The sequence below is a fragment of the Schistocerca cancellata genome, chromosome 4, assembly GCF_023864275.1.
Source record: "Schistocerca cancellata isolate TAMUIC-IGC-003103 chromosome 4, iqSchCanc2.1, whole genome shotgun sequence".
In the NCBI taxonomy this organism is placed as follows: Eukaryota; Metazoa; Arthropoda; class Insecta; order Orthoptera; family Acrididae; genus Schistocerca; species Schistocerca cancellata.
In genome coordinates this window covers 618164635-618187892 of record NC_064629.1, presented here as the reverse complement: position 1 = coordinate 618187892, position 23258 = coordinate 618164635, and the positions used below count along the sequence as shown (strand labels likewise).

Genomic DNA, 23258 nt, shown 5'->3' with positions numbered 1-23258 from the left:
TTGTGCAGAACCATTATGTGTTTTTGTCCTTTTCACCTATATTTTAAAAAATCGGTGCAGAATTGTAAATGATCAAGTTGAAATAGATTACAAACTCATTGTCAGGTCTTTTACACAGAAGTCGCCAATTTCCTTTTTTAATGCACTCATTATTTTCAGTTTCTTTTCAGAGTTGAAGATCTACGAAAGTGACACATTCACACAGTGTAACATAAATGGGATATCTACGTCATTTAACGGCGAGATCAATACCCTGCGATGTCCGCTATCCGCTCCTACGGTGGCCAGTGCGAGGTACCAGTGGGCTGTCACATGGGCATGGAGATACACAAGGCCAACGCACTGCTGCCTCACTTATCCCGTACTTTTGTTACCTGGTTGTTCACTGGAGTTCAGCTGGGCCACGTTTTGGATAGATGTTCTGCATATTATTGACGGATTTGCTTGACGTAGACTATGTATCTAGAATGAAATTTTCACTCTACAGCGGAGTGTGCACTGATATGAAACTTCCTGGCCGATTAAAACTGTGTGCCGGACCGAGGCTCGAACTCGGGACCTTTGCCTTTCGCGGGCAAGTGTTCTACCGACTGAGCTACCCAAGCACGACTCACGCCCTATCCTCACAGCTTTAATTCCGCTGTAGAGAGAATTCTTCCAGGAGTGCTAGTTCTGCAGGGTTCGCAGGAGAGCTTCTGTGAAGTTTGGAAGGTAGGAGACGAGGTACTGACGGAATTAAAGCTGCGAGGACGGGCGTGAGTCGTGCTTGGGTAGCTCAGTCGGTAGAGCACTTGCCCGCGAAAGGCAAGGGTCTCAAGTTCGAATCTCGGTCCGGCACACAGTTTTAATCTGCCAGGAAGTTTCATAGACTATGTAGATTATTCTCTTAGTATGTTCTACAATTTACAAACGACTCGACATATACTGAAATTGTGAACTGCCAGGCGATTACAGTGTATCCGTATTTTCTGCATGATGAAGAATGTGTAGCAGCATAGAGGGGATACTAATCCACCAAACATTTGCCAATAGCGTCCAAACCTCCTGTCCAGAAGCTGTCTGATTCTTACCCAATAATAAATATTGGCAATCAACAAATGTACTGACAACGTATTTAATTAAATGTGTGACTGAAGTTGTTCTACATGGCAATGAAGAACAGTGTCGGACGTAACCACTTTTTGCGAATGTTTTCAGCTTTTGGAAATGAAAATGTTGGAATACTTCTTTCCTTATTCTTCTTGTAATTTACAGTAACAAAATGACATACATCACTTATGTCTCATTTCAAATGCCTAAAACAAGTAACAGACCAATGTATTCTACTGGGAAGCCAGAAACACTATGCTGCAGACGATATGGGCGGGAATATCTATATGATTGTACATATAGTTAGCAAAAAAATTTGCTCCCTTCTAGCAGCAGTTTATCGTATGTCGCTGGAGGGACGAATCGTTCTGTGTGGTTGGAAAAACGTGCAGGTCATTCACATTTTCAAGATGATGTACACAACTGTAGCCTCATATTTCTGACGTCAGTCTATTATAGAATTCTGGAACAAATTTTATACTCGCGTACTATGACTTTCCCGGGTGCCGCAAACCTCCACTTTGGGGATTTACATGGATTCGCAAACAACGATCTTATGAAACCCAGCTGGCTCTAATGGTTCGCGAGACCCAGAAGGCAGTATACAGGGTGACTCAATTATATTTACGAACCCAAATACCTTTTCCCCAGGAGTAAAATAAAATATTTATGAAGAAACAGTTTATACTACTAGGGGGACATTAATCAGCATGACTGCATTTCCTGTAATTTTGTTACACTCCTGGAAATTGAAATAAGAACACCGTGAATTCATTGTCCCAGGAAGGGGAAACTTTATTGACACATTCCTGGGGTCAGATACATCACATGATCACACTGACAGAACCACAGGCACATAGACACAGGCAACAGAGCATGCACAATGTCGGCACTAGTACAGTGTATATCCACCTTTCGCAGCAATGCAGGCTGCTATTCTCCCATGGAGACGATCGTAGAGATGCTGGATGTAGTCCTGTGGAACGGCTTGCCATGCCATTTCCACCTGGCGCCTCAGTTGGACCAGCGTTCGTGCTGGACGTGCAGACCGCGTGAGACGACGCTTCATCAAGTCCCAAACATGCTCAATGAGGGACAGATCCGGAGATCTTGCTGGCCAGGGTAGTTGAATTACACCTTCTAGAGCACGTTGGGTGGCACGGGATACATGCGGACGTGCATTGTCCTGTTGGAACAGCAAGTTCCCTTGCCGGTCTAGGAATGGTAGAACGATGGGTTCGATGACGGTTTGGATGTACCGTGCACTATTCAGTGTCCCCTCGACGATCACCAGTGGTGTACGGCCAGTGTAGGAGATCGCTCCCCACACCATGATGCCGGGTGTTGGCCCTGTGTGCCTCGGTCGTATGCAGTCCTGATTGTGGCGCTCACCTGCACGGCGCCAAACACGCATACGACCATCATTGGCACCAAGGCAGAAGCGACTCTCATCGCTGAAGACGACACGTCTCCATTCGTCCCTCCATTCACGCCTGTCGCGACACCACTGGAGGCGGGCTGCACGATGTTGGGGCGTGAGCGGAAGACGGCCTAACGGTGTGCGGGACCGTAGCCCAGCTTCATGGAGACGGTTGCGAATGGTCCTCGCCGATACCCCAGAAGCAACAGTGTCCCTAATTTGCTGGGAAGTGGCGGTGCGGTCCCCTACGGCACTGCGTAGGATCCTACGGTCTTGGCGTGCATCCGTGCGTCGCTGCGGTCCGGTCCCAGGTCGACGGGCACGTGCACCTTCCGCCGACCACTGGCGACAACATCGATGTACTGTGGAGACCTCACGCCCCACGTGTTGAGCAATTCGGCGGTACGTCCACCCGGCCTCCCGCATGCCCACTATACGCCCTCGCTCAAAGTCCGTCAACTGCACATACGGTTCACGTCCACGCTGTCGCGGCATGCTACCAGTGTTAAAGACTGCGATGGAGCTCCGTATGCCACGGCAAACTGGCTGACACTGACGGCGGCGGTGCACAAATGCTGCGCAGCTAGCGCCATTCGACGGCCAACACCGCGGTTCCTGGTGTGTCCGCTGTGCCGTGCGTGTGATCATTGCTTGTACAGCCCTCTCGCAGTGTCCGGAGCAAGTATGGTAGGTCTGACACACCGGTGTCAATGTGTTCTTTTTTCCATTTCCAGGAGTGTAGATACGAATAGCCGGCCGCGGTGGCCGAGCGGTTCTAGGCGCTTCAGTCAGGAACCACGCGGCTGCTACGGTCGCTGGTTCGAATCCTGCCTCGGACATGGATGTGTGTGATGTACTAAGGTTAATTAGGTTTACGTGGTTCTAAGTCTAGGGGACTTATGACCTTAGATGTTAAGTCCCATAGTGCTTAGAGCCATTTGAACTATTTAGTTACAAATATATGAACAACAGCACGTCCTTTTTAAATAGTATCCTGCATATTTTGTTCATTATTCCCTCCCTCTTTTCGAGATCTGTTTTAAAACGCATCAACAGTGTACCATTCACGTGAACATTTATTTATTTATTTATTTATGCATTTATTTTACCTGGCAAGATTAGGGCCTTCAGGCCCTCTCTTACACCTAACCAGGCATACTCAGATTCAACAAATTTCAGTTTCTACAGAACATTAACATGTTATACAGTATTAATGTTAAAGAAAAAAATAGAGATTATAAAAGTAGTACAGTGATAATTATAACAATCAAAAAATAATTATAACAATCAATAATAATAATAATAATAATAATAATAATAATAATGACTATGTATATGAAATTGAACATATTTTTCTTTTATGAATGTCAGTCCTATTGCTAGTTGGGAATTTTCTCGTTATATTCTTGCAGATTGTGAGTTATTCTCATCAAGCAGAGACATAAGACGGTAGAATGGGGTGAAAGAGATATAGAAGAGGTAGATAGGTTAGAGGAAGAGAAATGGAATGGTAAAATTCGAAGCTATGATGGAGAGGAGAAAGAAAAAGATGAGAGGGGCACAACAATGGTGGCTATACCGTCCCTAATATGTAAGTCTTGAGTTCGCTCTTGAATGTTGAGTGGTTCTGGATAAGACGCAGATCACAGGGGAGCGCGTTCCATAGTCGTATGGCTGAGATGGAGAATGACACAAAGAAAGATTTTGTGTTATGTAAAGGTACAGCCAAGATGCTAGACGTATCCGATCTGGTATTTCGGTTGTGGAATGATGATAGGTGTTTAATGTGAGAAGATAGGTATTGGGGGCACCAGTGGCTAAGAAATCGATGAAGTAAGCACATCGTGTGGAGATCGCGTGCCTTATGTGGGCGTATCCAACCTAGCTGGGAGTATGAAGGACTGATATGATCATACAACCGTATATTGCATATGTATCTAACGCAAGCATTCATCACTAGCTCGAGGCATCTCGAATTATCACTATTTGTGCCGTGTTGAACTACATCACAGTAGTAAAGATTAGGCAAGACTAGTGTTTGGATTAATTTTTGTTTAACATGGGTTGGTAATATTTTTCTAAATTTTTGAATTGCATGTAGGGAGGAGAGCGATTTCCGGCAAGCTGTGACTGTTTGTTCTTCCCAGTTTAGGTGTTCATCCAAGATTATTCCAAGGTCTTTTACTGTTTTTTGGTATGGTAGTTGGGTACCATTGAGGAGTATTCGAGGGGCTGTTTCGCGAAAGTACCGACTGATTAACTTTGGATGAGATATAAGTATGACCGGGGATTTCTTGGGGTTTAGTTTCAGACCTAGGTTCTGTGCCCATCGAGAAACAGAGCAAAGATCTGCGTTCATACTCGCTACTGCGTCAGCAATGTTCTTGGGGCTTGCACTTATGTACAGTTGGATGTCGTCGGCATATAGATGGTAGTTGCAGGAGTGAATCACTGAGGAAATATCATTAATGTACAGTGATAAGAGTAATGGACCAAGGACGGAGCCTTGGGGAACTCCAGAGCGCACGTTTTTCCATGATGACTTTTCCGCCCCACAAATGACTTGTTGACTTCTGTTTTTGAGGTAGCTGTCGAACCAGTGTATTGCGCTGTTTGGGAAATTCAGCTGCTTCATTTTAATTAGTAATATATCAAAGTCAACTGTATCAAAAGCCTTACTAAAGTCAAGCAGTGTTAGGATGGTAGCTTCACGTCTGTCCATAGCATGTTTAATGTCATCAGTTACTTTGATTAATGCAGTTGCTGTACTATGGTGCTTTCCAAAGCCTGACTGATATTTGTTGTGAATGTTATGAGCTTTGAGGTAATCCCTCAGCTGTTCATGGACGATGTATTCTAGGGCTTTAGATATTGCAGGTAGTATGCTGATCGGCCTGTAGTTACCTGGCGACTTAGGGTTGTCAGTCTTGGGTATAGGTTGAATTAAACTTTGCTTCCACTCAGTAGGATATGTACTACTGACAAGAGACAGGTTGAAGATGTCTGTGATAACTGGAGTAATAGTGTTTACGACGTTCTTAATCATGCCAATGCTCACTCCATCATTTCCTACTCCCTCGGAAGAGATTCTCATAATTGCCTTGTGTACTGTGCCGGTAGTGACATGTTTTAGGAAAAACTTGTCTCTCGAGAGATTGATATCTTGGGGCTGGTAATTTGTCGCTGCGTGGCAGTTTACAGCTGTTGAGAAGAAATCGTTTAATTCTTCTGCAGACGCTTGATAAACAGCGTCAGATCTTCGCTTCCCTATGCCGAAACTGCGCAGCTTTTTCCACAGTGCAGCTGGGTGGACGTACCGCCGAATTGCTCAACACGTGGGGTGTGAGGTCTCCACAGTACATCGATGTTGTCGCCAGTGGTCGGCGGAAGGTGCACGTGCCCGTCGACCTGGGACCGGACCGCAGCGACGCACGGATGCACGCCAAGACCGTAGGATCCTACGCAGTGCCGTAGGGGACCGCACCGCCACTTCCCATCAAATTAGGGACACTGTTGCTCCTGGGGTATCGGCGAGGACCATTCGCAACCGTCTCCATGAAGCTGGGCTACGGTCCCGCACACCGTTAGGCCGTCTTCCGCTCACGCCCCAACATCGTGCAGCCCGCCTCCAGTGGTGTAGCGACAGGCGTGAATGGAGGGACGAATGGAGACGTGTCGTCTTCAGCGATGAGAGTCGCTTCTGCCTTGGTGCCAATGATGGTCGTATGCGTGTTTGGCGCCGTGCAGGTGAGCGCCACAATCAGGACTGCATACGACTGTGGCACACAGGGCCAACACCCGGCATCATGGTGTGGGGAGCGATCTCCTACACTGGCCGTACACCACTGGTGATCGTCGAGGGGACACTGAATAGTGCACGGTACATCCAAACCGTCATCGAACCCATCGTTCTACCATTCCTAGACCGGCAAGGGAACTTGCTGTTCCAACAGGACAATGCACGTCCGCATGTATCCCGTGCCACCCAACGTGCTCTAGAAGGTGTAAGTCAACTACCCTGGCCAGCAAGATCTCCAGATCTGTCCCCCATTGAGCATGTTTGGGACTGGATGAAGCGTCGTCTCACGCGGTCTGCACGTCCAGCACGAACGCTGGTCCAACTGAGGCGCCAGGTGGAAATGGCATGGCAAGCCGTTCCACAGGACTACATCCAGCATCTCTACGATCGTCTCCATGGGAGAATAGCAGCCTGCATTGCTGCGAAAGGTGGATATACACTGTACTAGTGCCGACATTGTGCATGCTCTGTTGCCTGTGTCTATGTGCCTGTGGTTCTGTCAGTGTGATCATGTGATGTATCTGACCCCAGGAATGTGTCAATAAAGTTTCCCCTTCCTGGGACAATGAATTCACGGTGTTCTTATTTCAATTTCCAGGAGTGTAGAAAGGCGGTTTTAAGGAGATTCCTGTTAATGGAGAATGTTAATTCCCGTTTGACTGACAATATGAATATCCATGAGCACTTATGATAGACAACTAAAGAAGCAATATTTATGTGAAACAATTGACTGATTTTAAATGGAGTACTTATGGTACTTATAGAAATAACGAAGCAATATTTACGTAAAAAAATGAAAAGAAAGAATAAAAATTAACTTATATTAGACAGAGTACAATATGAGACTTGTGTCTCGCGAGATTACGCTCAGTCTTTCAGTTCGGACATGTTCGTCACTGTTTTCCTCCCTCCTTCCGTCTTGACTACGATCCTACCATCCTGGGTCCATACATTTTGAAGGCCGAACTGTGTGATCGGAGTGTTCAAAACTTTTAGTCTTTCGCGCGTCAGATCTTCCCTCAGGGTAACCCCACTCTTGGCGAGCTTTCTTTTCTGAGCAAACACTTCAGCTCTTTTCCGGTAGGACACAAATTTAATTATTATGGGCCTGGGTTTCATCGCACCTGGTATCCTGCGCCCAACACGGTGGCTTCTGTCAATATCGGCCACGTCGATCTGCACGCCAAGTTTCTCACGCACGAGGCTAATGGCCAGGTCGTCGGTGTTTTCACGATCGTTTTCAGCTACCCCAAACAAGCGCAAGCTGTTCCTTCGCTGATACTGCTCAATTTCATCGGTGGCCGCAGACAGTTTAGCTTCTAGGTCGGCGACTTTTTTTTCTTGTGCGACCAGGGACAAACCTACCTCCTATGTTATTAAACGTGACGAAATAAGCTCCACATCTACAACTATGATCAGCGATCCACTATTCGGTGTGTGGCGGAGGGTACTGTATGTGCCGCAGTCAGTTCCCCCCGTTATTAAAACCGTAACACAAAATTGACGTTGAAGTAAACAAACGGAAACAAAGGAAAAATGTACAGTGGTCATTCACCCTTCAACTGAAGTTTTATTTGAGTACAACGTACACCAACGAATAGATGTGACTCATCAACGTATGGAGAATGTTAAGTTATCAGAACAGTAACTGCAATAATGTTTTCTTATTTACAATACAGGTACGAGTAGTAAAGTACCTTAGTACTTTTAAACGATATGTTGTGTACATTGAAGTTGGTCCTTGACTGCTGACACAAGCTTTCAACTGAAAGCTTTTTACTGAATGACCGTTGAACATTTTCTTTGTGTTTCCATTTTTTTTACTGTCATCTCTAGTGACTGGAGAAGTTACGTTAGCCTGTGCACCTGCAGTGTTGCCTTAGAACAGGAAAGTAAAAGTAAATTTTATGTTCCTGGCGATCTTGACGCATGCTGTGCTTTCTGGCGATGCTGAAGGATAAATATCAGATAGTTCGCCTAACAAAGTTGTCGACGTGGTTAACATCCGTTAAATCTGGATCACAGAGAAGTACTTTGAAGACATTTTCGTGCTCTTCCGTCATTTGGCGGCGCTTTTAGCCGTGTGGCAACATTGATGAAAACCACAACATTTGCGGAAAGGCAATCAATATGCACAATGAAACTGATCTTGGAGGATGGATTGGAAAGGAAATCGGCCAAAAGTATTATCCACAAAGATTAATGGTTCTAAAGAACGTGATGGAACCATTCGTTAGACTATAAGTTTTGTGCTCTTCCAGAAATAATTGCGGAGAGATCCTGCTTCGATGTTTCTCACGGGGTAGGCCAAATTCCATCTGTCTACTGATGCAGGAAACCTGGCTCATCGGAGAAAGCTAAGGTAAAGGTGTCATCAACCAAATGGTTGGTTTGAACACTGCAGCATTTAAATAGACGTGGTCGTACTGGGGTTGGTATGCCGTTGCTTCCCTCTGACTTCTGAATCATTTAATCCAGCCGGGTATATGGGGACCTACAGTTTAACATGGAACCTAAACCACGGTGCACATTCACAAACACTACCAGAGGTGAAAGAAGCGAAAAGTGACACACAAAAATTTTAGGACGAACCACAGATCGTACCCGAGAACTTGATATTCTCGGGCTAACACATTAACACCGAACCACCAAGCCACACTGGTTCAAATGGCTCTAAGCGCTATGGGACTTAATATCTGAGGTCATCAGTCCCCTAGACTTAGAACTACTTAAACCTAACTAACCTAAGGACATCACACACATCCATGCCCGAGGCAGGATTCGAACCTGCAACCGGTGCAGCAGCGCAGTTCCGGACTGAAGGGCCTAGAACCGCTCGGCCACAGCGGCCGGCAAGCCACACTGGACAAAACTATGAATAGCCAAATAACAAAAGACTAATTCTGGGTGTTGAGCAAATAATTTGGTCAACGACCGCAGCTAGTGTGGATGCAAAGCCTATCCGTCTGCGTCGGAAGCCCATATGCTGCATGATTTGCTGGTTGCTCTTTCGTTATTAGAAAAGTGAGCTGGGACATGAGGGCTCGTCTTCATACGTATTTTACCTTGGACACGAACAGAGTTTGGGTCTCAGCAGAATTCATTACGGTTTTTTCACAAAGCTGCTATTACTTCACCATTACAGCCTGAAACTTTGTCGTTTCAGAAATACTGTCCTATACTACATCATACTTCGTGTATGGATCGGGTGCTGATGATCATCCCTACTTGCAAATAGGATAAACAGCTTCCTTTAACCACAACAGCACTAGACTTAATATTTGGACAGCATGCTTGTCCAGCTTCATACACACATACGTCAGCAGCATATATCGTATGATAAATTTTGCAAGCTGAGCGCAATATATGTCACATGTACGCAGTAGAAGAAAGAAAAGCTTCCAACATCTCGTCGACAATGCAGTCATTAGAGACGGAGCACAAATTCGGATTACAAGGATATCAGGAAAGAAATCGGCGGTGCCCTTTCGTAGGCACCACCGCGGCATTCGACTGGAGCGATTTAGGGAAATCAAAGGAAACTTCAATCTGGATGGTAGGAGTGCGATTTGAACCATCGTTCTCCCACTTATGAATCCAGTGTGCTAACTACTGCGCTATCTCGCTCAGTCTGTACCTAGTCAATGTGTCTCAGCAGTGTATATTTCATACATTTCTGATTAACACAAAACTGACACAACAAGAGATTTGTGGTAATATACAGGGTGTAACAGATAATGCAGACAACTTAGAAAATTGTAGAGGATGTCTTGGTGAACGACTTTAGGATAGATATCCACGTCTGACAACATCCCAAAACACCAAAGATCGTTGAAGTCACAGGCTAACATTTAGCACAAGGCAACTTCTTCACCACTTAGCCGTGTTTTACCCTGAAGGACCGAAGGTGGACTAGTGTTTGACTGTTACCTGGATATTGTCTTAAGTGATTAATTATGTCATTCTTTGCTCCTAAAACGCTGTTTTTCCTCTTGAATTTCAGTATTCTTTTATAAAAACGGAAATGAAATTCAAATAAGTTGAACGTTCTCTAAAATGCTCCATTAGAGCCATATGATGCCTGTGTCGTCACTGGCTAGCTCGCTGCTCCTACTGTCATAATGCTAATACACAGTGACGTCGTGTTTTGGAATTTACGTTTCTTGAAAAAGAGTTGCAAATGGTGTATAGTACCATATTGTACAAATACACCTAAAAAAATCCTGAAAAGTTGTTTTTAAGTTTTCCAGAGAATGAGAAGATGCGTAAAATGTGGCTGCACTGTACTGGCAGATTGCCACCACGTCGACGAACAAGTTCACTAACTTAGTTAAAAATGTCTTGCACTGTGAAGTTCACATTAACTTGCCCCCAAGATGTGCTCTCCCAACCAAGGATAGCGCCATTCAACGAAATTAACTCGTTTTACTTATCGACACTGCAATTATTCGGGAGCTCAGTTGTTAGAGTGGTAAACTGTCGAATTTTATAAGATGATGTCCATAGTTCGCTGGTTCGAATCTAACCCAAAAGAACATTTTAAGTTATTTATAAAACGACTCGACAGTCCTCTCACATGAAATCCAAATCACAATTACAAAACTCCACCACACCGATCAGAAACAGAGTATCATTCACTTACATTTGCAATCGCTGTTGACACATGTCACGTTCAAAAAGATATTATCTAGTTAATGTGACCACATACTTTTTTATTTATTTTATTTATTTATGCATTTATTTTACCTGGCAAGATTAGGGCCTTCAGGCCCTCTCTTACACCTAACCAGGCATACTCAGATTGAACGAATTTCAGTTTGTACATTATGGACATACCACGTGTTATACAGTATTAATGTTAAAGAAAAAATAGAGATTATAACAGTAGTACAAGGATAATTATAACAATCAAAAAATAATTATAACATTCAAGAATAACAATAATAATAATAATAATAATAATAATAATAATAATAAGGACATGTGGCATCAGGATAAAGTTGACATTATACCAATTATACTATGAACTACAGGAGTCATACCACACAATATCCACCAGTACATCAACGCAATACAGCTACATCCAACTTATATATACAACTACAGAAACCTGTAATTATTGATACATGTTCAATTACCCGAAAGTTCCTAAATGCAATGTAACATATACCGTACCGTTAAAAGGAAGTCACGCTTGATCAAGGTCCGCGTCACTTTCCATTTTTAACCAGACATAACGTCTGAGAAAGGAAAGAATAATAATAATAATAACAAAAAATGGTTCATATGGCTCTGAGCACTATCGGACTTAACATCTATGGTCATCAGTCCCCTAGAACTTAGAACTACTTAAACCTAACTAACCTAAGGACATCACACAACACCCAGTCATCACGAGGCAGAGAAAATCCCTGACCACGCCGGGAATCGAACCCGGGAACCCGTGCGCGGGAAGCGAGAACGCTACCGCACGACCACGAGCTGCCGACAGTATAACAATAACAGTAATGACTATATATATATGAAAGTAAACATATTTTTCTTTTATGAATGTCAGTCCTATTGCTAGTTGGGAATTTTCTCGTTATGTTCTTGCAGCCTGTGAGTTATTCACATCGAGCAGAGACATAAGACGATAGAATAGGATGAAAGAGATACAGAAGAGGTAGCTATGTCAGAGGAAGAGAAATAGAATGGTAAAATTCGAAGCTATGATGGAGAGGAAAAAGAAAGAGATGAGAGGGGCACAACAATGGTGGCTATACCGTCCCTAATATGTAGATTTTGAGTTATCTCTTGAATGTTGAGTGGTTCTGGATAAGAACCAGATCACAGGGGAGCGCGTTTCATGGTCGTATGGCTGAGATGGAGAATGACAAGGAGAAAGATTTTGTGTTATGTAAAGGTACAGCCAAGATGCTAGACGTATCCGATCTGGTATTTCGGTTGTGGAATGATGATAGGTGTTTAATGTGAGAAGATAAGTATTGGGGGCACCAGTGACTAAGAAATCGATGAAGTAAGCACATCATGTGGAGATCGCGTACCTTATGTGGGCGTATCCACCTAGCTGGGAGTATGAAGGACTGATATGATTATAGAACCGTATATTGCACACGTATCTAACGCGAGCATTCATCACTAGCTCGAGGCTTCTCGAATTATCACTATTTGTGCCGTGTGGAACTACATCACAGTACTAAAGATTAGGCAAGACTAGTGTTTGGACTAATTTTTTTTTAACATGGGTTGGAAACATTTTTCTAAATTTTCGGATTGCATGTAGGGAGGAGAGCGATTTCCGGCAAGCTGTGACTGTTTGTTATTTCCAGTTTAGGTGTTCATCCAAGATTATTACCGAGCGAGGTGGCGCAGTGGTTAGACACTGGACTCGCATTCGGGAGGTCGACGGTTCAATCCCGCGTCCGGCCATCCTGATTTAGGTTTCCCGTGATTTCCCTAAATCGCTCCAGGCAAATGCCAGGATGGTTCCTTTCAATGGACACAGCCGACTTCCTTCCCCATCCTTCCCTAATCCGATAATACCGATGACCTCGCTGTCTGGTCTCCTTCCCAAACAACCCCCCCCCCCAAAAAGATCCAAGATTATTCCAAGGTCTTTTACTGTTTTTTGGTATGGTAGCTTGGTACCACTGAGGAGTATTTGAGGGACTGTTTCGCGAAAGTACCGGCTGATTAACTTTGGATGAGATATAAGAATGACCTGGGATTTCTTGGGGTTTAGTTTCAGACCTAGGTTCTGTGCCCATCGAGAAACAGATCAAAGATCTGCGTTCTTACTCGCTACGGCGTCAGCAATGTTCTTGGGGCTCGCACTTATGTACAGTTGGATGTCGTCGGCATATAGATGGTAGTTGCAGGAGTGAATCACTGAATAAATATCATTAATGTACAGTGAGAAGAGTAATGGACCAAGGACGGAGCCTTGGGGAACTCAAGAGCGCACGTTTTTCCATGATGACTTCTCCGACCCACAAATGACTTGTTGACTTCTGTTTTTGAGGTACCTGTCGAACCAGTGTATCGAGCTGTTTGAGAAATTCAGCTGTTTCATTTTAATTAGTAATATATCAAAGTCAACTGTATCAAAAGCCTTGCTAAAGTCAAGTAGTGTTAGGATGGTAGCTTCACGTCTGTCCATAGCATGTTTAATGTCATCAGTTACTTTGATTAATTCAGTTGCTGTACTATGGTGCTTTCGGAAGCCTGATTGATATTTATCATGGGTGTTATAAGTTTTGAGGTAATCCGTCAGCTGTTCATGGACGATGTATCCTAGGGCTTTAGATATTGCAGGTAGTATGCTGATCGGCCTGTAGTCACCTGGCGACTTAGGGTTGTCAGTCTTGGGTATAGGTTGAATTAAACTTTGTTTCCACTCAGTAGGATATGTACTACTGACAAGAGACAGGCTGAATATGTCTGTGATAACTGGAATAATAGTGTCTACAACGTTCTTAATCATCCCAATGTTCACTCCATCATTTCCTACTGCCTCGGAAGAGATTCTCATAATTGCCTTGTGTACTGTGCCTGTAGTGACATGTTAAAACTTGTCTCACGAGAGATTGAATTCTTGGGACTGGTAATTTATCGCTGCGTGACAGTTTACAACTGTTGAGAAGAAATCGTTTAATTCTTCTGCAGAGCTTGATAAACAGCGTCAGATCTTCGCTTCCCTATACCGAAACTGCGCAGCTTTTTCCACAGTGCTGCAGGTTTCGATATGCCGCATACGACAGAGGGTGCATGTCTGATTTTGGCATTCCTCACGCTTTGCTTGGTTCTGTTTCGAAGTTTCCTGTAAGCTTCATACGCCTCGGGAGTTGGGTTACGCTTGAAGGCCCTATGTGCAGCATCACGTTTATTCATTAACTGGCGTAATTCAGTGGTGAGCCACGGAGCGGGACCGCTCTTTACCTTGACAGTGAATTGAGGAGCATGTTTGTCATACAGTGCAATAATTTTGCGACATAATTCCCGAATTTTTCCGTCTAAAGTCGGTTCATTGCTTATATCATGCCAAGGGATGTCTGAGCAATCCTTTTGAAGAGCGTCATTTTTTAGGTTTCTGTAGGTTAGTAGGTGAGATTTTTCTTTGGTAGTATGCAGTGAGTAATTTAAGAATATCACGTCATGAGGAGAGAGTCCCGGAGCGGATGTCTGATTGGCGCGGTGCCTATTTTGTCTAGTCGCTTTGTTGCTATTATATCTATGAGTGTATGGCTGTGTGGCGTGTGATGGGTTGGATCCAGCGGTGTTATAGTCATATAATTGGAGTGGAACAGTCTCCTTAGTTTTTCTGCAGAGGGAGATTTTAACTGTGAGTCGATGTTTGTGTCGCCCATAAGGATTATGTGTTCATACTGTGACACGAGCGAGGGCAGGGCAGACTGAAAGGAGGACATAGCACCAACGTTTCGAGGTTTATAGATTACTCCAAATAGCAGTTTCTGATTAGATGTATTTATTTCGAAAAACAATAGCTCTGCTTTTTCAAATGGTTCAAATGGCTCTGAGCACTATGGGACTTAACATCTGTGGCCATCAGTCCCCTAGAACCTAACTAACCTAAGGACGTCACACATATCCATGCCCGAGGCAGGATTCGAACCTGCGACCGTAGTAGTCGCGCGGTTCCGGACTGAGCGCCTGAACCGCTAGACCACCGCGGCCGGCTAACTCTTCTCCTTCGCCCTTTGCATCCGTTGTGCATGGTATAATAGGTTTCAGATCAGAACGAACATAAGCACCCACACCACCCCCGCGTCGTGTTTCACGATCCGCCCTTAGGAGCGAGTAACCAGTGATTCGGATAGCGTCGGAAGAAATGTTAGGCTTCCACCAAGTTTCAGAGACGCGGATAATATGGAACAGCGACTGGCAGAACAGGTCATAGAACTCGTCGAAGCGAGCCGTTAGCGACTGCGCGTTCGCGTGGGCCATTTATTAGAAACAATGTTTTTATCTTCATACTGTCTAGCCAGGATCCTTATTGTTTAAACTTTTGCAGTTTCATCATCCCAGATAAAGATGAAGTAAGTCTGCTTCAGACGCTAACGTTAGTATACAGGGTGGTCGATTGATCGTGACCGGGCCAAATATCTCACGAAATAAGCGTCAAACGAAAAAACTACAAAGAACGAAACTTGTGTAGCTTGAAGGGGGAAAACAGATGGCGCTATGGTCGGCTCGCTAGATGGCGCTGCTATAGGTCAAACGGATATCAACTGCGTTTTTTTAAAAATAGGAACCCCCATTTTATTACATATTCGTGTAGTACGTAAAGAAATATGAATGTTTTAGTTGGACCACTTTTTTCGTTTTGTGATAGATGGCGCTGTAATAGTCACAAACATATGGCTCACAATTTTAGACGAACGGTTGGTAACAGGTAAGTTTTTTAAATTAAAAAAGAGAACGTAGGTACGTTTGAACATTTTATTTCGGTTGTTCCAATCTGATACATGTCCCTTTGCGAACTTATCATTTCTGAGAACGCATGCTGTTACGGCGTGATTACCTGTAAATACCACATTAATGCAATAAATGCTCAAAATAATGTCCGTCAACCTCTACATCTACATCTACATCTATACTCCGCGAGCCACCTTACGGTGTGTGGCGGAGGGTACTTATTGTACCACTATCTGATCCCCCCTTCCCTGTTCCATTCACGAATTGTGCGTGGGAAGAACGACTGCTTGTAAGTCTCCGTATTTGCTCTAATTTCTCGGATCTTTTCGTTGTGATCATTACGCGAGATATATGTGGGCGGTAGTAATGTGTTGCCCATCTCTTCCCGGAATGTGCTCTCTCGTAATTTCGATAATAAACCTCTCCGTATTGCGTAACGCCTTTCTTGAAGTGTCCGCCACTGGAGCTTGTTCAGCATCTCCGTAACGCTCTCGCGCTGACTAAATGTCCCCATGACGAATCGCGCTGCTTTTCGCTGGATCATGTCTATCTCTTCTATTAATCCAACCTGGTAAGGGTCCCATACTGATGAGCAATACTCAAGAATCGGACGAACAAGCGTTTTGTAAGCTACTTCTTTCGTCGATGAGTCACATTTTCTTAGAATTCTTCCTATGAATCTCAACCTGGCGCCTGCTTTTCCCACTATTTGTTTTATGTGATCATTCCACTTCAGATCGCTCCGGATAGTAACTCCTAAGTATTTTACGGTCGTTACCGCTTCCAATGATTTACCACCTATGGCATAATCGTACTGGAATGGATTTCTGCCCCTATGTATGCGCATTATATTACATTTATCTACGTTTAGGGGAAGCTGCCAGCTGTCGCACCATGCATTAATCCTCTGCAGGTCTTCCTGGAGTACGTACGAGTCTTCTGATGTTGCTACTTTCTTGTAGACAACCGTGTCATCTGCAAATAGCCTCACGGAGCTACCGATGTTGTCAACTAAGTCATTTATGTATATTGTAAACAATAAAGGTCCTATCACGCTTCCTTGCGGTACTCCCGAAATTACCTCTACATCTGCAGATTTTGAACCGTTAAGAATGACATGTTGTGTTCTTTCTTCTAGGAAATCCTGAATCCAATCACAAACCTGGTCCGATATTCCGTAAGCTCGTATTTTTTTCACTAAACGTAAGTGCGGAACCGTATCAAATGCCTTCCTGAAGTCCAGGAATGCGGCATCAATCTGCTCGCCAGTGTCTACGGCACTGTGAATTTCTTGGGCAAATAGGGCGAGCTGAGTTTCACATGATCTCTGTTTGCGGAATCCATGTTGGTTATGATGAAGGAGATTTGTATTATCTAAGAACGTCATAATACGAGAACACAAAACATGTTCCATTATTCTACAACAGATTGACGTAAGCGAAATAGGCCTATAATTATTCGCATCTGATTTATGACCCTTCTTGAAAATGGGAACGACCTGCGCTTTCTTCCAGTCGCTAGGTACTTTACGTTCTTCCAGCGATCTACGATAAATTGCTGATAGAAAGGGGGCAAGTTCTTTAGCATAATCACTGTAGAATCTTAAGGGTATCTCGTCTGGTCCGGATGCTTTTCCGCTACTAAGTGATAGCAGTTGTTTTTCAATTCCGATATCGTTTATTTCAATATTTTCCATTTTGGCGTCCGTGCGACGGCTGAAGTCAGGGACCGTGTTACGATTTTCCGCAGTGAAACAGTTTCGGAACACTGAATTCAGTATTTCTGCCTTTCTTCGGTCGTCCTCTGTTTCGGTGCCATCGTGGTCAACGAGTGACCTCAATGCATTTGGCAAGACGTGTAACGACATTCGTCTCAACAGCGAGTAGTTCGCCTTTCGTAATGTTCACAAATGCATTGACAATGGGCTGACGCATGTTGCCAGGCGTTGTCGGTCGATCACGATAGCAAATATCCTTCAACTTTCCCCACAGAAAGAAATCCGGGGACGTCAGATCTGGTGAACGTGCGGGCCATGGTATGGTGCTTCGACGACCAATCCACCTGTCATGAAATATGCTATTCAATAACGCTTCAACCGCACGCGAGCTACGTGCCGAACATCCATCATGTTGGAAGTACATCGCCATTCTATCACGCAGTGAAACATCTTGTAGTAACATCGGTAGAACATTACGTAGAAAATCATCATACATTGCAACAATTAGATTGCCATCGATAAAATGGGGGCCAATTATCCTTCTTTCCATAATGGCCGCACCATACATTAACCCGCCAAGGTCGCTGATGTTCCACTTGTCACAGCCGTCGTGGATTTTCCGTTGCCCAATAGTGTATAGTATGTCGGTTTACGTTAGCGCTGTTGGTGAATGACGCTTCGTCGCTAAATAGAACGCGTGCAGAAAATCTGTCATCGTCCCGTAATTTCTCTTGTGCCCAGTGACAGAACTGTACACGGCGTTCAAAGTCGTCGCCATGCAATTCCTGGTGCATAGAAATATGGTACGGGTGCAATCGATGTTGATGTAGCATTCTCAACATCAACGTTTTTGAGATTCCCGATTCTCGCGCAATTTGTCTGCTACTGATGTGCGGATTAGCTGCGACAGCAGCTAAAACACCTACTTAGGCATCATCATTTGTTGCAGGTCGTGGTTGACGTTTCACATGTGGCTAAACACTTGCTGTTTCCTTAAATAACGTAACTATCCGGCGAACGGTCCGGACATTTGGATGAGGTCGTCCAGGATACCGAGCAGCATACATAGCACACTCCCGTTGGGTATTTTGATCACAATAGCCATACATCAACATGATACCGACCTTTTCCGCAATTGGCAAAAGGTCCATTTTAACACGGGTAATGTATCACGAAGCAAATACCATCCGCACTGGCGGAATGTTACGTGATACCATGTACTTATAAGTTTATGACTATTACAGTGCTATCTATCACAAAGCGAAAAAAGTGGTCCAACTAAAACATTCATATTTCTTTAAGCACTACACGAATAAAAAATAAAAAATGGGGGATCCCATTTAAAAAATAACGCAGTTGATAGCTGTTTGACCTATGGCAGCGACATCTAGCGGGCCAACCATAGCACCATCTGGTTTCCCCTTTCAGACTAGACGAGTTTCGTTTGATGCTTATTTCGTGAGATATTTGGCCCAGTCACTATCAATGGACCACCCTGTATACTCACAAACATCACAGCCCTTAACATTTATGTCACATGCATCTCACAGTCCTACACCTCATTGTACTGTGACTGTATGGTGGTATCTTCACTACTAGAAATACTTCCAAAAAAAGGGAATTGTTTGCTCATAAAGCAAGTGTGTTTTGTGCTGGCATAAGCTGGCACCAGCACACTATGCGGCAAAGAGGTTGCGAGACGATAAATAGAGGCCAACAACAGACTCGCAGGAAACGCGCCGCCAATGCCCTCTCGGCCGCCAGTATTTAGGATCGCCACTGCGGACCGGAGGGAGAGTCTGAGTCTGTCGCACCAGGAAGTTCCAGTGTCATCAGTTGCAGCACAGTGGGAATCTCAGTAGCAGTTAGCTCCGCCACTAACTCAGAGACAGGCAGCACATAGCAACTGTAATTGTGAACATAGCGTACATTGTACTTCACCAGCAGTGAGGCCTGCGTGGACTATACAGAGAGCTTATACCACAAGACTAACTTGAGTTAAGAAAATTTTCTATTCTTATGAATAAAGAACCCAGTTAATCTACGCATGCAGTTTGTGTTAATAAAAAAGGATACCGGCCACCAAACAACATCCTCTCCCTGCTCCCATGGTACAGCTCTACAGAGTCAACGAGACGACATCAAACATTTATCCTCTGTTGCCTGTTTCTCAGACTATGGTTCAAATGGCTCTGAGCACTATGGGACTTAACTACTGAGGTCATCAGTCCCCTAGAACTTAGAACTACTTAAACCTAACTAACCTAAGGACATCACACACATCCATGCCCGAGGCAGGATTCGAACCTGCGACCGTAGCGGTCACGCGGTTCCAAACTGACGCGCTTAGAACCGCACGGTCACACCGGGCGGCTCTCAGACTATGACTGATGCGAAGCTATATATAATACATACCCCAATCGAAACTACTGCTACAATCAGTTCTTGCTGACGCTATTTTCGTATTGCGTATAAAATTTTTGAAAATGTACGACCTTCCCAGGATTGGAACATATGACCTGTTTACTGGAGTCAAACGCGCTATGGTATGCGTTGCGCCGCGGAAAGCTTCACATATGCAGTAACTCGTCTAAGTACCTTCTATATAGGAAATTAGTACTACATTTTGCCAAAAGTAATTTTGTTGAGATTTTGGTCATAGTTCATGACTGATAGTCGATAACCTACTTATACAGACCCATTCACAAGAGTTCTACAGTTCCTTAGTTTTGAACGAGTTTAATGATGTTGCAGGGAGCGGGTAAAAGAATGTCCGTCGTTGCACGTATCACCGCTCTAAATGGGTGGAGCATAACGCATCAATTTTCGTAAGGTTTCCATTATCAGTATTCACAAAATTCCTTTCTATTGTTACTTAAAAGTTGTAATTGAGTTTTCCATCACTAAATAGCTAAAATGTTTGCAGTAAAACTACATAAAAGACTCGTAACTTCGGCTAACGCTCCCATAACACACGTATAGCTTCGTCTTACTCCTAGGCTGTGATGTCACCAGAGTACAGACAGTAACAGAACGTTTTCGATCACGTGATCAGATATTGATATTTAAAGATTTTTAAGCTTTAATTACATAAAAATTACAGATACTTTGTGAGAATATTGACGTTAAATGCTATTTAGATGTTATAATCAATCAGAATAACAACAATCCGAACCATATTTTTAATACAGTAAAATAACCTATTTCTTGCATTGAACCTGAAAGCATTGATTACGTTAGATGGTGTAGAACGCATCCACGGCTGTCACAACAACTAGATTTTACCAATTCACGTTAGCTGCCGAATCGATCGCCAAGCGACAGGCGTTAGCCCCTATGACTTCTGGAGCTCTGTAGCGTCGTGAGAAGACGTTTCCGGACGATATTTCCTTTCTTCAATTTCTGCCTTGGTAAATCCACTGCATCTCCTAAACGTTTGTCGGTTTCGTTTTGTTACAGTCTGCATTTTCGTATGAGCACCTCATTCCCGCCGAAATCTCTAAACTTCTGTGGAAAGGTCTCGTATGGATGGAAAGAAATTTGTGACGAGGAAGCCTCTGTTGCTAAATTAAAAAGTCTATGATTTGTCACTTACATTTTTTATTTTCGGAAGAGACCACTGTGTCAACGATACAACTTCTTTTAAATGAGTCCGTACTATTAATTATAATCCAATGACGAAGTAGTGTATACGTACAGGGATATAAGAATTAGAATCCTGAATGAGATTTTCACTCTGCAGCTGAGTGTGCGCTGATATCAAACTTCCTGGCAGATTAAAACTGTGTACCCGTCCGAGACTAGAACTAGGGACCTTTGCCTTTCGCGGGTAAGTGCTCTACCATCTGAGCGACCGAAGCACGACTCATGGCCGGTACTCACAGCTTTACTTCTGTCAGTATCTCGTCTCCTACCTTCCAAACTTTACAGAAGTCTCATTCTGGAAACATCCCCCAGGCTGTGGCTAAGCCATGTCTCCGCAATATCCTTTCTTTCAGGAGTGCTAGTTCTGCAAGGTTCGCAGGAGAGCTTCTGTAAAGTTTGGAAGGTAGGAGACGAGATACTGGCAGAAGTAAAGCTGTGAGTACGTGACGTTATTCGTGCTTCGGTAGCTAAGATGGTAGAGCACTTGCCCGCGAAAGGCAAAGGTCCCGAGTTCGAGTCTCGGTCGGGCACACAGTTTTAATCTGCCAGGAAGTTTCAATTAGAATCCTGACATCTATGGTCAACAACCTTGCGGGTGTCAACTACCATTTTGTTTGCTTCATTACATTCTACATAATTGAAAATAACAATTTTGTCACTTGGACACAGAAAAACATATACAATTAATATTTCCAGTGATATATCGTCGATTTATATCAAGGAAAGAACAGAACCGTGAAGTATCGTCAGTTTATACTTCCTCCCCAACCTGACTCCAATCTGTTTCCTGTCTGTTGATGCTGAATAAAAGGGCTTTTAACGAACATCTGTGGGCACTTGAAAATCTGTACCACACTGGAATCCGGTGCCAGATTTCTTGTTTATCACTAGCAGGGCTCGGGCCTCGGTGTGAGAAAACAAGGTCATCTGATCAAAGGTTCAGCATTCTTGAAATACTGGCACTTGCATCACTTCATATCATTGTATGTTCCCTGATTTCATCCTCATCAGTCTAATAATTTCAGATCGGAAGTGCAACGCCTGAGACAAGGTGTGAATCGTTCCTTCTTTCACTGCTGTCATCACGAAACGAGTGTGACAGCAAAACAGTAAAGTCCGTGAAACTGAACCGAGCGAGGTGTCGCAGCTCCAATGCGCAATTTTGTATGAATATCGTGCAAGTGATTTAAAGGCAAGGATAATATAAGAAATACAGACTGTAATTTGAGTATACGACAAGTTGTTTTCCTTTAGTTAATGTCATTCCTTTATTGATGTAACAGAAATGAATCAGATTTACATAAATATTTAATGGTTATTTAGGAGACTGTAGTCTGTAGGCGGTTTATAATTTAATAATTCAAACTTATCATTTATGAGAATCTGGACATCAGGGGTCATATGTTACAAAGTGACAGTGAAGTGAGCCAATTTTGCAAAAATTGAAACATCCCACATGGGTAAAGATTATGTTATCACGGTTCTTGAGACTCAGCAGCTAATTTATTGTGTGGTTCACAACTGTGATTTGCAGAAATTACAGGTAAACCGCTTCTGTAATTAAACCTTTTTTCAAAACGTTTTGTCCAGGTACTATGTGGCTTGATTGCGATGTGCTGTATGTACTGTGGATCGATGCATAGCTGTTAGTGGAAATCTCTCCCCATCTTTTCCATCGATGTAACACGGCTACGCTTTGGATAGCTGGCAGTAGGTTCTACTGATTGGTTTAGTGGCTGCCGTCCAATATGCTACCACTGCGTTATTCGGGACGCATAGCTCTAGTCTCTCGCTGACGCTTGGCTCACTGCTGCTCGCGAAATGTTGCAAGCGCTTTACACATACGCTGGGCAACACTGGATGCATCGTAGGAGAACTTCATAGCAACCTGAAATCGTTCACCTTATAGTGAGGACACAGAACTGTAGACTAGCTAGCAAGTACACGGACTATCTACGTGGTAACATAAGATTTGACTCAAATAGCTCGAAATTTCGAAAACCGTTATTTGCGGGTGATTGCAAAGAATTATTTCTGCCAACGTAAATTTCGTATAAGGACCGTGAAGACAACATAAAGATAAGTTAGGCCTCATACGGAAACATATAGACAGCCGTGGTTACACTTGTCCCATTTACGAGTTGAACAGG

General features: G+C 43.7%; 1 long non-coding RNA gene across 2 annotated transcripts in view; it reads left to right on the top strand.

Annotated features, from left to right (window-relative positions):
- Nucleotides 1-23258, top strand: part of LOC126183631 (uncharacterized) — a 137605-nt gene that overhangs the window by 52973 nt on the left and 61374 nt on the right. The gene's annotated exons all lie outside the window — the stretch shown is intronic.